This window comes from Puma concolor, chromosome D3 (genome assembly GCF_028749965.1).
Source record: "Puma concolor isolate L17-30 chromosome D3, mPumCon1.1.hap2, whole genome shotgun sequence".
NCBI lineage: Eukaryota > Metazoa > Chordata > Mammalia > Carnivora > Felidae > Puma > Puma concolor.
This window is the reverse complement of record NC_141678.1, coordinates 64,016,534-64,032,041: the sequence shown is the minus strand read 5'-3', so window position 1 is coordinate 64,032,041 and position 15,508 is coordinate 64,016,534. Positions and strand designations below refer to the sequence as shown.

Sequence of the window (15,508 nt, the reverse complement as noted above, 5' to 3'; positions counted from 1 at the left end):
CAGAGAAGTCAGGAGTTCACAATACAGAAGCATACAGACCCCTGGCTTTGGGTCTGAGTTTTTATCTGACTCTGCTCTTCACTAGCTGAGTACAGATTTCAGTGCCCTCCCTTGGTAAATAAGCTGCCATGGTTTGTCCCAGAAAATTGATGAGAGGATTAAAATAAGCACTGTATATAGAGAACTTAAAGTACTTAGTAAGTATGAAGCACTCAAATGGTTATAATAATTCCTATTATCACTCAGAAAAGAAAAATTTGACAAAACCCCAGCTGAGCCTCCCCGTGATGTCTAGTAGCTCAGCAGGTTATCAGAGTTGCAGCACGACAAGAATGAAAGTCTACAGTGTAAACTGAACTTTCCTTAGGATTTAACTCATGCCTAGGTCATTTTGGTTACAGGAAACTTCCCTTCTTTCCTCAGACATGGAGTAGAGACATCCCTCTAGGTATGTGCAAGGAGTGTCCCTTTATCTCCAATAGGGCTTTAATAAAATGTTACCTTCTCTATGAGACTGTCCCTGGCAGCGGCCCTGTCCCCAACCCCTGCATATAGTTTAAGTATCTTCTTTGCACTTACCATATCCAGCATAATTCATATTATACCTTTTGTTTTCCTATTGTCTACTTCTTATCACTATCTGGAGCAGGGATTTTTTTTCTATTCTCTTCACTGCTGCTGTATCCCATGTAGCAGATTCTCAGTAAATACTTATTGACGTGTGTGTGTGTGTGTGTGTGTGTGTGTGTGTGTATAAATTAAATTTCAGGGAAAGAAGTTTATAACTGTGCAGCTTTAGTAGAGGGACATTTCATAAGCACTGAATGAACTATAGCAATCAGTCAACACATTTTGGGGATTGCCCTGTTTCTACCAATATCCTATTCATCCAGGTTTCATTCCTATTTTAAACTCTTTGGAAGAAAGAAATAATATATTCTCAGAATTCAAATAATGCAAAGTTGTAAGTACCCCATTATAAAGCAGAGGAAATTGAATAGAACTTAGATAGTATCACAAAAAAAGAAACCTTTCCAGGAATGCCAACAACACTCTAAAGCCAGGCCTATGTGTTACTGTCCTTCATCTCTGCTTGCTTCTATTGAATTAGCTCCCCATGTTAAAATGATAAAAGATGATACTTGGTATTGCAGGATTTTGCAAATATCCTTTTATTCACTAAAGCCAGAAAGGAAATGAGCTTTGGATTCATACAAAATTCAATCATCTTCAAAAAACCCATTTTTCTCTCCTTTCCTTTTTGTCTAGTACTACAGCTTGAAAAAAGCTAGGGCATTTCTGCTCATTTGATGAGGCTGACAGAGTTCTTAGACAAAGTGGAAGGGCGGGGGGCAGAATGAAACTTTGTGCCAAAATGCAAAATGGCAGCAATTTTGAATGATGGTTGCAACTATAATTCCAATTATGATTAAATTATGCTGAAAATAATATGCATGTATATTTAGGCTGAGAAACAAGTAACATATTTAGGCAAAGTCCACAGGACCTTCATGTTTTAATTTGTATGCTTTAACACAGAATTCAATTTAATTTTCTATAAAAAGCCAATCTGTAACAAAACAAAATAAAATATGTATATATTGAGTATGCTTGGGACTGGCTATATCTAAGCCTCTTACAATTTCTGAACTAATTAAACATTAACATTTATAAAGGAGTCAGTTTCTTGTCAAGAATTCCTTCAAAGACACACAAAAGAAGAAAATACTAGTTAAATGTTGTCACCATCATCTCTGTTCATAGCCCTTCATGAGAGGTCAAACTAATATTTTTTTTAACTTGTATCATACATAGATTGGTGTGCAAGAATGGGTTTTTCATTGCTAATCATGGACATATGAGAAATATAAGAGGTAGATCTATTTATTTGAGAAAAGTAAATATACTCAGAGAATATGTAAGCATGATACCAAAACATTATATGTATTTGTATTTATTTTTATTTTTATTTGGCTTTAAACAACCACCACAAAACTAAGAATGATAAATAATTTAAGACACATTTTGGTACTATGTCTTTATAAAGAAATTTAAGGCACAAAATCGAATGGGACAATGCACAGTCCTTGATGGAATCCGAGATTAGACAAATGGTCTGTGAAAGATATTTTATGAATTATTGGGGAAATTTGAAGAGTCTGAATTTTAGACAAAATCAACATTTATTGAAGTAGAAACATGGAAAGTATTAGCTGCAAAAGGCAAGTTATGAAACAGTATGCACAGTGTGACCTCATTTTGGCTCAAAAATACGTATACAAGCTGGAGCGACAACTTGCTGGGTCCTCCAGGACTGAGACTATGCAAAAGGATGCAGGACTGTCATCTGGCTGGAGAGACAGGGACATTAAATTTTCCCAATTATGCACCCCATCTTTCTCCTCAAATAGGTGGAATATGGCCCCATTTGGAAGTCCTGTACTTAAGTTGCCCTTCTAGTTAGAAATAGCAATTTACTGGGAGGTCACTTTTAAAATTCAGATACTTCTGGTATCTGTTAAAATACAACAAAGGGGTGTGTGGGTGGCATAGTGCGGAGAGAAGAGTGAAGTGGGCTGCCTAACAGGCTTGGAAGAGAGGCACCAAGCTTTATTCTCCTTACTCCCCACAGCGCCAAATTCCTAGCAGGTGTTCAGCAAATGTTAAATGAAAGAAAAAGTAAATGCAAAAAGAATTTCTCCCATTTTTTTCCTATCAATATCACTTCCATTAAGAGATTACTTACTACCTTGTGAAGTTACAAAAAGCCTGAAGAAATGAGGATTCCGAATAAACAGCTATAATGTAGAACAGAGATTTTTTAAAAGGGGAAGATCTATGGAAGAAAACAGCATAGGGGGATAATCCCCAATGTCCTGTGACTAAAAACTAGAATAGGGGCGCCTGGGTGGCTCAGTCGGTTAAGCGTCCGACTTCAGCTCAGGTCAGGATCTCGCGGTCCGCGAGTTCGAGCCCCGCGTCGGGCTCTGGGCTGACAGCTCAGAGCCTGGAGCCTGCTTCCGATTCTGTGCCTCCCTCTCTTTCTGCCCCTCCCCCGTTCATGCTGTGTCTCTCTCTGTCTCAAAAATAAATAAACGTTGAAAAAAATTTTTTGAAAAAAAAAAAAAAAAACTAGAATAAGCAATTCATCCTAGCTGCTTGGCTGGAATTGATGACTAGTTTGCTAATTGATTGTTTTGTTTTACACTGTAATATTACGATTGTGATTTTCTGAGGATTTGAAGAGTTTCTTTCCATTTTTCTTGAAGAATGATATCTTATTTCCTTTACGCAATTCTGCACTGTCATTAAAAAGCTCAAAAGAACCCTTGGTACTAAATGACTGGCTGAATTTTTAACTCTGCCAACAATCTTAGGAGCAGATTGATCTGGAAAAAGATTTAGAAGATAGATTCCAACTCTGGAAATTTCTTGGTGAACAACACAGGAATATTAATACCAACAATTTGAGCATTAGATATATGAAGGAATATTCCAAAAACTGACAATTCTTTTGGCAATTGTCTGATTCAAGGGAGTCTAAGTTTGTGAATAAAGAAAGGAATAGGCTACACCAATCTTTTGGGTTTTAAGTTATAGACCCTTTGAGAGTCTGGTAAAGCCTACAGCACTCCTCTTCAGAACAATGCTTTCAAACACTGGAAATAATGGACATGAAGTTACGAAGGAAACCAATTATGTTGAAACTCACTTATCACAGTATTAATAAATGTGATACAGTAATGTAAATGCTTGCCTAATAGCACATTAAATAAGATCAATCAGAAGGGAAAAGAACTACTGTAATGTTAAATTGTGATAATCATCAGCTACATCTTCAGAAAGCTGCACAACTTGCAGATGATTTGAAAGTAACTGTCATTTCTATTGGTGACAGAGTCACAGGTACCGTTAATAGTACTCCAGTTGGTTGACTGTATGCATAATGGAAGAAATTGCCAACAGTAAAGTAGAGATTAGTTAAAATAAAGATGCTCTCTTTTTGTCCTATTCAAATTCACAGATCCGCCCCCCCCCCCCCCCCCCCCGAGAACCTGTGATCCAGTTACATTTATTTTGGCCTCTCCATGGATAATACTCTACGTTAGAGTTAAAATAAAATGTAAGACTCTAATAATTCAGAATTATCAAAGAAAAGGCTTACTCCAAGGCAGTTTTGAAGGAGAGGATCTTCAGGAATTTTAAAGATAATTTACTTCCAAATTTCAGAGGAACTGAGCCGCTTCAGCAAGCTTGTAGAACTGAAATTCTCGTTCTTCACAGATGTAATGGAATAAATCTACATGATCTTCATCGTTCAGATGGAGGAATCCAGAAAATGATTGAGAAAAATAAACATTTCTCTTTGAAGTAATAAAAACCACAGAAAAGCTACTACTCTTGTATGTTTCTATGCTAAATTGTTTCAGAGGCACATTTTATACTAGTGTAACAAGAAAAGGTTAATTACCAGCTCCTTTACAGGGATAAGGGGTGATAAAATTGGTTGTATATGGAATATAAGCTGATAAATATAGAGCAGGCTTGGAAGTGCTGGGAGCATGTGGACTGTTTTAGCAATACCCAAATCTATGGGCAGACATTTCACTGACTGGGTTACTGCTGTATTTCTCCTAGGCATCATCCTTCCATAAAAGGGTTGCCCTGGTAATTTTCAACTGAATATATTCATTGTGTTGGAGAAATTCACTACATAATAGCTGATGCAGTTAATGAACACTGTGGTAAACAGGCAAACCATGTTTTCATATAAATAACAAGATCAATAAAAGCTACTTCTCTTATTCCCTGCTGCATTCACTTTGGTTAAAAAATGCACCCCATGTGACCGGAGAACAAATGTGATTTTTGGTCAGCCCATAATTTTTCGTTCTAAAAGGGCACGTTATTGTTGTATCCAGCACAGACCTTGGCACGCAGGGACTCACTGTAGTTTTATTGAGTTGAACCCAAATAATCACTCTTTTAATTATATCCTGCACTGTTACAAATGAAGAATTTAGAGAGCCGTGGCAGCATTTGCCTCTTGAAATATTTATATGTGAAGAAAGAGAAATTGTGCTTATAGCTTTCCTTTGCATTCTTAAGCTTTTATATCCTGGTGAAGTGATCGTAATCTATTGATTATCAATTTCTGCTACCTCATATTGTCTATTTGACAGTACAGTGTTATGCCTTTTCAAATATAGCCATGGGAAATTATTTACAAAGAAAACTTCTAAAGGGAATAAGTACTGTCCTTATTTGCCAACAATGTACAACATTGTTATAAGCATTCTTTCCTTTCTCTGTCTATTCATTTCACACATATATTTTAATGTTATTCTGTGCAAGACTTTGTCTAGCTGCAGGGGCCTATGGAATAGACATTTTATTTTATTTTTTTAAGTTTATTCACTTATTTTGAGAGAGAAAGAGAAAGAGGGGAGGGGCAGAGACAGAGAGCGAGAATCCCAAGCAGGCTTCTCACAGACCATATGGAGCCAGATGCAGGGCTCAAACTCATACCGTGAGATCATGACCTGAGCCAAAGTCAGACACTTAACTGACTAAGCCACCCGAGCACCCCTGGAATTGCCATTTTAGAAGATATGTGTGTGTGTGTGTGTGTATATATATATATATATATATATATATATATATATATATATATATCTTTCTAAGCATAAGTATACTTATTTATATGTAATGAAGGTAATGGGAAGTGCTATGACAAAAATAAGAGAGGTAGAGAGTCATGGGAAGGTTATAACCTATTGTGTTTAAATATGTCCTCTCTGCGGCAATGTCACCTCAAGGAAGGAAATGAGGCCAGAAAGAAATGAGGGTGAAAATACGTATGAATATCTGGGGAAAGAATACTCTAGAAAGAGGCCCATTAAAGTATAAGGTCACAGAGATAACAGTGGACAGATCAGGAAGGCCATGAAGATATTGGTGAGGATTTTAGACTTTATATTAAGTGAAAAAAGAAGACATTGGCGGGTTCTGAGCAAAGATGTTATGTGATTTATATTTCCAAGTATCATACTAAGTGCTCTATGAACAATAGACTTAGGTGGGCAAGGACAAAAGCAAGAAGGTTGTTTAGATGATGGACACAAGTTGAGTCCAGCTGGGATTAAGGAGGAGGTGATAACTGGTTGAATTTCCAAGTTAACAGAAATAACAGTAAGGATTATCTAGAACAAGCTGAATTTAGGAAAAAAGTTACATAATCATATAGACTGGCATCAACACAAATCAAAGCTTGTAGTCTTCCTCCTTGATTCTCTCACTTTTCTGAACTTTCAAAGCACTAGCTATAGTCACATCAATCATTTGCTTACCTGTGATATTCCTTATATTTCAAAATTCTATGAAAGCTATTTTCACAGAGGTCATCTTATAGTTGCCAAACCAATGATGAATTTTTTTAAAAATTAAGTTTATTTGTTTATTTTTGAGAGGGGAAGGGGCAGAGAGAGAGGGAGTTACAGAATCCAAAGCAGGCTCCAGGCTCTGAGCTGTCAGCACAGTCCCAACACAGGGCTTGAACTCATAGATGCGGAGATCATGACCTGAGCCGAAGTCAGACAACCAACCAACTGAGCCATCCAGGTGCCCCCAAAATGATGACTTTTTAGTGGCTTCTCAAACACAGTTCTACGATTGACCCCTGCTTTCTTCTCCAGCCTCTTGACCACCATGACACTATGCAGTCTGGTTCTCCATGAATCCCTCTGATCTCTGTCTCACTCATAGGCTAAACTTCTAACAAAATAATAAATATCAAACACAAATGCTGGTGCTCCCCAGGGTTCTGCCATTGCCCACAATTCTTCCTACTACACATTTTCCTAGAAAAGTTATATAATGGAGTGTCTACAGGTGGATTCCATGGAGTCAGATTTCCTGAGCTTCAGTCTAAGCACCAACCCTCCACAGCCATGTGACCTTGGGCCAATTTACCTCTTGACACCAATCCTCAATTTACTCATCTGTAAAATGGGGATTTTACTAGTACCTATTCCATAGATTTGTTGTGAGTCTTAAATGAAATAATTCATTTTAAGAACTTTGGAAAGAGCCCAACCCCTCCTATAATTGTTCAATAAGTTGTATCTCTCACTAAATTGTTCAACTAGTAAGTTGTTGAATCTTAAAACTGTATTTCCAGGTCATACTATTTTAGGTTTATATATACATCTGTCAATAGAGGCTTTAATTGGATATCCCATAAGTCTTATACTCTCAACATGTCAAAAACTAAAATTCATCATTTTCTCTTCTAAGTTTTTTTTTTCCTTCTTATATTTTTATTCTCAGTTGATGGGTATCTCTAAGCTGGAAAACCAGTTTATCCTTGATTTTGTCTTTTCTGTCACTCCTCACTTAAGGTCAAGTATCCTATTGATTTTACCTTTTAAGTATAATTTTTATTTTTCTATTATCCATCCCTATCACCAGTATTCTAGCCCAAGGACCCATCATCACTTTGAGTAATGTTACAAGAGTTCTCTGTCTACACTCTTTATTCTTTTCCCAGAGTTATCTGATTAAAACACCCAGTCAACTGGATCATCCCTTGTGTTCCATGCTCCACTAGGTCTTGATGGTTAAAGACAAAGCACCTTGACATCAATTTACTACAAGCTGCTGTCTACCTTTCCAGTTTCATTCTCTATCATCTACTGCCTCAGAGTTTTCACTTTGGCAGTGTTAAAGGAATGTTTATTCGTGCCGTTCTTTGTTGTTTATATGCCCCACCCCTCCCTCTATACATACACACATGCTCAAACTTAAACACAATTTCAATTCACTATTAAACATGTAGCTTACTCATTTCATCTTTCCTGGCCTCAAAGTTCTCTGTCAACCTCTCTGCCATTGCACATCCGTATTTTATTCTTCTATGTCAATAGGACTGTTTCCTCAGTTAGACCATGGACTTTGTGGCAGAACCATGCATTCATCTTTGTTTCTCCAGCACCTAGCATCTGGGTAGAATCTAGGGGCTTAGCTAGTTAGTTGATAGAATACTTAAATGAACAAGTTATTTCAAAAGTTCCTCAGTGTCTCTTAAAATGAAATTCTCTGAAATATTTATTCTAAAGTGCCAAGTTGATGGTACTTTTAAACTCTAATGGGTCTACATTGACTATAAAACAGTGCCTCTTAGATTGAGGTTTACAGATCTTTGCTATCAGGGTATGGAATTTCTCTATGTTTTTTTTTAATTGTGTGAATTCATTTGAATAACAATTTATAAATCAATATAAGCACATTCTGGATCATTCTGGATAGCCACATTGTAATCCAGATTTGCCACTTAGTTTCAGTGCCTGTGCTTATGTTTTTAATACAATAATGATGCGTTCTTTAAGTGTTCACTTAGAATCATGTTCACCCAGAATCCACATCTGTCTTACCATTAAGATATTTTTGTTGGAGATCCACCAGGTTAAACTTGAGAAATGTTGCTATAAGTTAAAATGTATTGTCTTATAATATAAGCACTCTATTGATCTGAATATAATTTTATAGTAGAAACATAAATGCTACTCACTAAAGCATGTTTGTTTGTTTGTTTTTTACCTTAACTCCACACTTTGGACTAAGCCTTTATCTACATATATGAAAGATTTTCCACCTGCCATTTCTGCCTCTCTGAATTCTATTTCTTCTTCATTTTTTTACTCAAATGCTCTATGACTGTAGGAAGTTCAAGTTACCTAGTTCTATGTTCTTCCCCTCTTTTTGATTCTTACCACACAATTCCTAATAGCCTGTATATGTATCCAATATTTTCCATTTTTTAAGCCAAAGGTTGGGATGGGTGGGTGGGATTAGAAGTATTATTTATTTTTTAATGAATAAAGAGAAACCACTTTGATTACTGTTACAGTGACTGTGTATGTACCACTGATTAAAGATATTTGCCCAGCATCCCAGAAAGTTGTACTGATTCGCCTTGACATAAGGAAAACAGAGAAGTACAAGCAAAACCAGAAAAGTGTCCATTTAAAATAAAATGAGTTGCCATCCTGTGATTTATTTTACATGCTTAGGAAAGGTAAACATGGGGGGAGGACAGAGCTCGTGATGACAAACTCAGTAAAACCTAATACCTCCCAATAAAATAAATCCATTTGGATTTTTATTGTGAAGATTATAGAATATAAAAACTTTGGTTGCATTGTAGTTACACTGACATGTGGTCAATTAACTCATTAAACATTAGAATTTGATGCTCTGATTTCTAGAAAAGGATCCTTATCAGGACCATTGTTATTTCAGAACTTCATTGTAAAAGGCATTTCTGTTTAAAATACATCATATGAGCACAGAAGAAAAATTGCTTGAGAAATCATATTGCTCTGGTTTTATGGAGACCTGCCTGGCATCTACTGATCCCAAGTACCGTGTTCTGTGTGAAATTGCATCTCTTTATTTAATTCCCATGTTATCCTGAGGAAGTGTGCATAGCTTAGTAATAGGATGTAAAAGGAGATTTCTCATCTCCAAAATATATATTACTTAGAGATACTGCAGTCTGGGGAATAAGCTATTCACCAATAATAAATGCACTTAACTCTCTTCGGAAAAGGCCATGCATTGCTCTAACTTGAAACGAATGCTTAACAAATGTTTTTATTAGTTTATTATATATTCTGGCGTGACTTTACAGTAAATTGGGATTTCTGGAGCTGGGAAGATGCCAGTTACCCCTGACTTAATCTATTTTCTTTCAACAAATTTAAGATTGAATTCCACTCGTTTCTGTTCTGAAATTTGTGATCACCTTATGAGGGCATCCATCCATTAAGTTAACAGCCTTTATTGATTGAATGTTAGGGAAGTCATGAAATCTTGTGGTTGCGTCTGGTACTGCCACTGCTTAGCTTATGTCCCTCACCAAATCTCTTAGACATTCTGGACATAAGTGTTCTCATTAAAAAACAAAAACAAAAACAAAAACAAAAACAAAAACAAAAACAAACCAAAAAACCAGTTGAAGTTTTAAGATGCTTTTCACTCATTCCTTCCTGTGATTTCCACGTATTTCAACTCGCAGCTCTTGTGGGTTCCTAATAGACATTTCCATCATCATTTTCATGGCCCACTTTTCATTTGTAGCATACCATGCTGTTTAGTATTTAGTATTTTGTCGGTTTAGTAACAAAATGAAAGAAGTATATAATCCTTGATTTTGAGAAAAGTGTTTTAGTTCTCACTATTTGTTAATTTTCTCAGCTGTTATTTGAGAATTGTATTACTTTCATTTTCATATTGACAGAAAATCTATACCCTAAACAAAGGAAAATAACTTTGAATCAAAATTGAACTTCAAAGTCTTTGGATTGGATTCTTAATTGGAACATATTACTGTGAGAGGGGGCCATAAAACTTCTCCCTAAAGTTAAAAATCAGTTTCAAAACAGAAGTAAAATAAATGACTTCTATCAAATGTGTGAGTGACTTAGAGTTAGCAGTGTTCTCATTTCTTACAGGAATAGAAAGGTCTTGGTTGGGTATTGTGTTTTAATTCCCTGCATATAAACAAGATGTTTCAACCCCAAGAATCACCCATGGAGCCAAGTTAGTCAGTCCATATTGGTCAACACTCTTCAAGCTGAAGGTGTAGACCCTATGCTTTCAATGGCTGGTTGGGAATAAAAGTTCCAGACACACATATGGTGACTCTTATTTTAAACTACTCTCTCTTCCAATAGATTGATTATGCAATCTAACGATTTCATACTATAATTTATAAAATATATTATCTTTTTTTTGCTCAAATCTTATTTACTGAAAAACATTTAAAAAAAATTTTTTTAACGTTTATTTTTGAGACATAGAGAGACAGAGCATGAATAGGGGGAGGGTCAGAGAGAGGGAGACACAGAATCAGAAGCAGGCTCCAGGTTCTGAGCTGTCAGCACAGAGCCTGACGCGGGGCTCGAACCCACGGACCGCGAGATCACGACCTGAGCCGAAGTCGGACGCTTAACCGACTGAGCCACCCAGGCTCCCCTGAAAAACAATTTAAAAGAAAGGCATGATTCCAGCCATACTTTAATTTTTATGGTTTTACTTAAACTTGCTGTTTTGTGACTCAAGCTTCTTGTTCTTGTTTTCACCCTCAAAGTAAACATGTAACTGCTGCCGGAACCATCTCTTCAGTATGTCCTTACCTTCAGTAAGTCCCCAGCCTTTCCCCTTTAAAAATAACCATAAGTTTCTTAATAAAATTCATTTATCTTGGCTGCCACACATTCTCTATTGTCTACACTATACTCGACTTAGGGAGACTTCGTCTAATCAGTGCTTTATATGCCACTCTGGAACCCTATTTGCATGTCAGAATTGCTTTTTCCTTTTCATGCACTGAGTTGATACTGCATCACTAACACATATTTAAGCATGTAGTCATTCCACTCTGTCAAGTAAGATGAATATTTATCAAAAGTGTATTAACCTTTTTTTTAGTAGTGTGCTAGAAAGTCTAGGCTGTTGGAGAGTCTATTTAAACTAATGATCTTAGTGTTGTTGAGCTCCCAGATTTACTGGTTCTCATGGTGGGGACAAAGAGTGGCTAATCAAATTTCTGGGAGTATTATACAATTTGAAAGTGCATATTTAATATTATAATCCAATTTTCTTTCCAATAGAATAGTAGGATTCATAATTCCCATATTATAAACTACAAAAAATAAGGCTCAACAAAATCTCTTCAGCCACTGAGAAGTGTAGACTATATTACAGTATATGTAGAGATACACAGAACATATAGAGGGAAAGGGAATGTAACATTCTTATTTGTAATTGGAACATCTTGAGGAATTTCCTCTTCCATGTGTTGAAATATGGTATATACATTTACTCTCAACTATCCTGAAGGGATATCGAATATGTTTCCACAATATATTATACACCAAAATTAATGTTTTATTGTTATCAGTCTATAATAATAAAAAATATAACCATAACCCTATAATAATTTTTATCCAACTATATCCCTAATTTCTCAATAGCAATTCATATTAAACACTAAAGACATGTTACCTTTCCAGGGTCCATGTTACAGAACCATGAAGAAAAGTCTGGTCCCCCACACTTATTATTTTTCTCTCATGAACAAGAAAGTCATGGATTTTCTGTGAATCAATTTATATATTACACCAAAACATTTGAGAGCTCAAAAAAGATTTAGAAACAGCAATATATTTTGTGGAATATTCTTTCACATGAGTCTAATTAATAGAGTTGCAAACTTATCATTATGGAAAAATAATAAACCTAAAATGTCTTAGGGAGTCAGGAAATTATCTATCATAAAATGATAGTGAGTACTAGTTTTGGAATCTGGCAACTTTGAGGCCAAAGTCTGTCTCAATCATTTATCAATTATGTGATGTGCTGGTTACAGGATCTTGCATTCTCAGTTTCTTCATCTATAAAGTGAGGATTATAATATCTGGTCACAGGGATTGCTATAATAATTTAAATGAGTGCGTAGTAAGAATTTTCCATAGAGTATGCCATGGTCAACTATTTAGTTGCTGTAATAATGATTTAAAAAGTTCTAGACATCTGCTCTCTACCGTACTCATCCTTGGCCTGTGTGAGGAATAAAGATACTTTCCTCACATTGAAGTGGGGTGGGCCACTTGGTTTTATAGAAGGATGGAGCTTAATTAAGACTTATTTTGATTGCCAGTCTAACATGAGATTCTTTTCTTACCATATACAAGAAATTCTGTGATCATTTTTTAGTTCATTTGCTTATTTTTGCTGAATTACCTTGGATGCACTTTACTCGAATAAAATGACTATATATTTTTTTCAGTATATGAAATTTATTGTTCAATTGGTTTCCATACAACACCCAGTGCTCATCCCAAAAGGTGCCCTCCTCAATACCCATCACCCACCTTCCCCTCCCTCCCACCCCCCATCAACCCTCAGTTTGTTCTCAGTTTTTAAGAGTCTCTTATGCTTTGGCTCTCTCCCAAGGTAACCTCCTTTTTTGTTTTTCCTTCCCCTCCCCCATGGGTTTCTGTTAAGTTTCTCAGGATCCACCTAAGAGTGAAAACATATGGTATCTGTCTTTCTCTGTATGGCTTATTTCATTTAGCATAACACTCTACAGTTCCATCCATGTTGCTACAAAGGGCCATATTTCATTCTTATTGCCACGTAGCACTCCATTGTGTATATAAACCACAATTTCTTTATCCATTCATCAGTTGATGGACATTTAGGCACTTTCCATAATTTGGCTATTGTTGAGAGTGCTGCTATGAACATTGGGGTACAAGTGCCCCTATGCATCAGTACTCCTGTATCCCTTGGGTAAATTCCTAACAGTGCTATTGCTGGGTCATAGGGTAGGTCTATTTTTAATTTTCTGAGGAACCTCCACACTGTTTTCCAGAGTGGCTGCACCAATTTGCATTCCCACCAACAGTGCAAGAGGGTTCCCATTTCTCCACATCCTCTCCAGCATCTATAGTCTCCTGATTTGTTCATTTTGGCCACTCTGACTGGCATGAGGTGATATCTGAGTGTGGTTTTGATTTGCATTTCCCTGATGAGGAGCGACATTGAGCATCTTTTCATGTGCCTGTTGGCCATCCGGATGTCTTCTTTAGAGAAGTGTCTATTCATGTTTTCTGCCCATTTCTTCACTGGGTTATTTGTTTTTCGGGTGTGGAGTTTGGTGAGCTCTTTACAGATTTTGGATACTAGCCCTTTGTCCGATATGTCATTTGCAAATATCTTTTCCCATTCCATTGGTTGCCTTTTAGTTTTGTTGGTTGTTTCCTTTGCTGTGCAGAAGCTTTTTATCTTCATAAGGTCCTAGTAGTTCATTTTTGCTTTTAATTCCCTTGCCTTGGGGGATGTGTCAAGTAAGAAATTGCTAAGGCTGAGGTCAGAGAGGTCTTTTCCTGCTTTCTCCTCTAGGGTTTTGATTATTTCCTGTCTCACCTTCAGGATTATGACCATATTTTTAAAGCTCATCTGTTTATTTATCTTTTGCTCCATGGACTTAGTGTCATTGGCATCAACCAAGATATTGGATTTAGCTCTGCCGGTGGAAGCTGTACCAAATACCGTCTAGAATAATAGTGAGGGATTGCGATTTCTCTCAGAGCATCTCCTGATCCCCTTTCAACCACTTGGGCACTGAAGTAAAAGCACAATATTATCTGTTCAATTATTCTGGCCTCATTTTAACTGCATTGTGAGGTTTGGAATCGAGTGCCTCATTGCAAGAGATTAATGGCGTTCAGCATTCTACCTGACTGGGGAGTTTATTAGTCAAAGCAGTAAATGTATTTGACTATGGATACAGCATCAAATAAAGAGGAGAATATTGGACAGGCTATCAGGGTACCAGACTTCATTCCGGTCTGAGTTGCTCTTTACTCTCTATGATTTCAGATTCAGGGAATTGGAATGCTCTACTCTGTAAAGTTTTTCCCTGCTCTAAAATTCTATTGTTTTCTCAAACGTACTTCTCACTACATCCTCTCAAATGACTTATTTGTTTAAAACTCTGTGTTTTCACAGATAAAGTTCAGTTAACAAAGGGAATAAAGACTATGCCTGAAGCCTAACTGTCCCTGATGCAAATGTCCCTGAACTTGCCTTGGAGGCAGATGACCTGTTGCTTACTTCCCACTTGGTGTAAATTTCTAAATTCTAGGACCGACTCTAGGGCATTTTTAAAAATCAGAGGTTGTCCAGAGCCTGCTAGTCAATTAATCTATAAACACATTAAAAGCTAAAGGCAGGAGGGGAAAAAAAGCTAAAGGCAAGACACAGTGCCATCTACTCTCTGGGATAAAAGACAGAGGTGTGGGAGGTCCCCATCTCCATTAAGAGGTTCCCAGTATAGCTGGAGAAATTCCACGTCTGGTGGCAATAGAGCAATTCAAGTTAGGAAGTAGTCAAAGTGATGTGAGTCTAGTAAGGTTTTACAGAAGTTCAAAAGAGGTTGGAATAGATGTGTATCAGTTAAAAAAAAATCTCCATGCAAGTATAAACATTGAATTGATTTAGGCAAGATGAGAGGATGGAGGACTCACTGAGTTCTGTTTGTCTTCATATTTTGAACACAGTGATGTTTTCTTAGTCAAATTTCTGATGTATATGTAGTCTGGGGACAGTTCCTATTAAATCCTGATATTGCTCAAGCTTGAACTAGTACCAAATCCTTGTAATTTGGTGGTATGACCCAAAATGAGACTAACATAGTGCTTATGTTGAATGACTATTATGAATATGAATATGAATAGACTCTTGCAGGTCTACTTTGACCTTAGGTAATTTACTAAAGTTTTTCAAACTTACTCTCAGCATCTATAACACAGGGGAATAATCATATCCACATCGTAGTGTTATTAGGAAGATAAATGAGATGATGTGTATGAAAACCCTTGCAAGGCAGTTTTGTACACTGTATGTGCTCAATAAATACTAGTGATTACTCTTACTA

General features: G+C 36.5%; 1 protein-coding gene across 2 annotated transcripts in view; it reads left to right on the top strand.

The window, feature by feature from the left end:
• The window catches only part of RIT2 (Ras like without CAAX 2), a 370,632-nt gene that overhangs the window by 33,350 nt on the left and 321,774 nt on the right, over nucleotides 1-15,508 (top strand). Inside the window, exon 1 of one of the 2 annotated variants that reach the window (XM_086682863.1) lies at nucleotides 11,184-11,203. The exons of the other annotated variant lie outside the window; for it this stretch is intronic. The gene's annotated coding sequence lies outside the window, so the exon portion shown is untranslated. Of the gene's footprint in view, nucleotides 1-11,183; nucleotides 11,204-15,508 lie in introns of those variants that run through there. 2 annotated transcript variants of the gene reach the window in all.